The 2,901-nt window shown below is 41.5% G+C and overlaps 1 pseudogene; it reads right to left on the reverse strand.

The window, feature by feature from the left end:
- Positions 1-398: 398 nt before the first annotated feature.
- Positions 399-1,321, reverse strand: LOC136175250 (olfactory receptor 8J3-like; annotated as a pseudogene).
- Positions 1,322-2,901: the final 1,580 nt, after the last annotated feature.

A 2,901-nucleotide genomic window follows, 5' to 3' on the forward strand; every position in this document is an offset into this window, starting at 1 on the left:
AGTGTCAGACATGACTGAGCATGTGAGCACACACACACACACACAATCTTTCCTGGGAAACTGAAATCTCCACACCTATGTGCCTCGAGACCAGTGACTTGCACAGATTTTGTACAAATAATATGAATCTGACTTTCACTAGCTCTTTTTCCAATTCATCCCCAATATTTCTGTGGCTGTTGTCTCAAATTTTTCACTTTTTAGATTAGAAAAAAGGGCTTGTATTCAAGAGCTCTGTTTGAAAGGTGTGGACTAGAACCTTTTCTCAAAACAGAAATTGCAAAATGGGAAAATCATCCATTCCTTTAGCTTCTAATGTTGTTCAGACTATATTCCACAAAGTGGCATCCTATCTTAACCATCTCTTCAGTGACCTATAGAGTTCTAACACTACATTACTAATTGGTCAGAAATTTCCTCAAGGCAGCCTTCACGTCTTTGTTCCTCAGGCTGTAAATCATGGGATTCAGCATGGGAATCACCAGTGTATAAAACACGGAGGCCATTTTGTCAATATCCAGTGAGTGGTTATTTCGAGGCTGCAAATACATAAAAAACAGAGTTCCATAGAAGACTGACACAGCAGTCATATGTGAAGCTCATGTGGAGAAGGCTCTTTTCCTTCCTTCTGATGAACGTATCCTTAGAATGGACAAAATGATGTTGAAATAAGATGCTACAACTACAGTAAGAAAAACATCAAGTTTGTAGATGCAGATATGAATACTACTGTTTCTGGTAATGAAGTATCAGAGCAAGACAAAGCTATCAGAGGGACTGTGTCACAGTAAAAATGATTGATTACATTGCAAGAACAATAAGACATAGAAAATACACAACATGAAACTACAATAGCTGTGGAAAAGCCATAGAGGTATGTGAGGGAAGCTAGCAGAAAGCAGACCTGTTGAGACACCACCGCCATGTAGAGCAGGGGGTTACAGATGGCCACATAGCGGTCATAGGCCATCACAGCCAACATGAAAATTTCAGCTACGATGAAAACGAAGAACCCTCCTAGTTGGGCGGCACATTCATAGAATGAGGTGGTAAGCTTTTTTACTAAAAAGTTGATCAGCATTTTAGGAGCAATGACAGTTGAATTGCCAAGACTGACGATGGCCAAGTGCCTGAGGAAGAAATACATGGGGGTCTGAAGTCGAGAGTCCACACTGGTGAGGGTGATGATGCTTAGGTTGCCTGTCACGGTCAGTCCATAGATGACCAGGAAGACAAAGAAGAGTGGGATCTGGAGGTCCAGACTTTCTGAGATTCCTGTGAGAAAAAACTCAGTGACTTGAGTGAAATTTCCATTAGCCATGTATCAGTTTGGAAAGTCATCTATATGGAAAAAAAAGAGACTTGGTTAGAAATTAAGGAGTTATTTTCTAGGACTGCCAATAGATGGCAAAAGCACCCCTTGGATGAGATTTCCTCGAAGAATTTATTGAACTCATGTTTCTAGGTCTATTAAATCAAATTTGAAATCATCTATTAAAGAGAATATTTGAGTGTGGCAAATTGAATAGCTGATCCAACATTATGAATATTCCAAAGATCCAATCCAATGAATTTTATTAAGTTATGGATATCTTATTAGCTTGAAAATATTTAAAGCCATGATTCATATCATGGCATCATATCGATATCTTCTGCGCTGAGTGTGAGAAACTCCTGAGTAATTGTGTGCTTCCGGTGTTCTGGAGGAAGCACAAGTTGGAATCAAGATGGCCGGGAGACGGATCAATCACCTCAGGTATGCAGAGGACACCACCCTTATGGCAGAAAGTGAAGAGGAACTAAAGAGCCTCTTGATGAAAGTGGAAGAGGAGAGTGAAAAAGTTGGCTTAAAGCGCAACATTCAGAAAACGAAGATCATGGCATCTGTCCCCATCCCTTCATGGTAAATAGATGGGGAAACAGTGGAAACAGTGTCAGACTTTATTTTGGGGGGCTCCAAAATCACTGCAGATCGTGACTGCAGCCATGACATTAAAAGACGCTTACTCCTTGGAAGGAAAGTTATTACCAACCTAGATAGCATATTAAAAAGCAGACACATTACGTTGCCAAGAAAGGTCCGTTTAGTCAAGGCTATCGTTTTTCCAGTGGCCATGTATGGATGTGAGAGTTGGACTATAAAGAAATCTGAGCACCGAAAACTTGATGCTTTTGAACTGTGGTGTTGGAGAAGACTCTTGAGAGTCCCTTGGACTGCAAGGAGATTCAACCAGTCCATCCTAAAGGAGATCAGTCCTGGGTGTTCATTGGAAGGACTGATGCTGAAGCTGAAACTCCAATACTTTGGCCACCTCATGTGAAGAGTTGACTCATTGGAAAAGTCCATGATGCTGGGAGAGATTGGGGGCAGGAGGAGAAGGGGATGACAGGGGATGAGATGGCTGGATGGCATCACTGACTCGATGGGCATGAGTTTGAGTAAGCTCTCGGAGTTGGTGATGGACAGGGAGGCCTGGCGTGCTGCGATTCATGGGGTTGCAAAGAGTCGGCCACGACTGAGAAACTGAACTGAACTGAGCTGAATGTTCCTTGTGATCTCTAATTTGAAAATATTTGCTGCTTCTGAATAATGCATAATCTAGTCATTTAAAAATATTATTTAGTTGCTAAATCATGTCCAACTCTTTTTTTGTGACCCCATGGACTGTAAATTGTCAGGCTCCTCTCTCCCTCCAATTTTGCAGGCAACAATACTAGAGTGGGTTGCTATTTCCTCCTCCAGAGGATCTTTCTGATCCATGGATCAAACCAACGTCTCCTGCATTGGCAGGTGGATTCTTCACCACGGTACCATTGATCCAATCACTATTCTGCCCTCTTTTCTTTATTCCATCCTTGTACTAATATTTATTCAATGTAGACTGAGATTGCAAATTCTGT

Source organism: Muntiacus reevesi, chromosome 9, assembly GCF_963930625.1.
Source record: "Muntiacus reevesi chromosome 9, mMunRee1.1, whole genome shotgun sequence".
In the NCBI taxonomy this organism is placed as follows: Eukaryota; Metazoa; Chordata; class Mammalia; order Artiodactyla; family Cervidae; genus Muntiacus; species Muntiacus reevesi.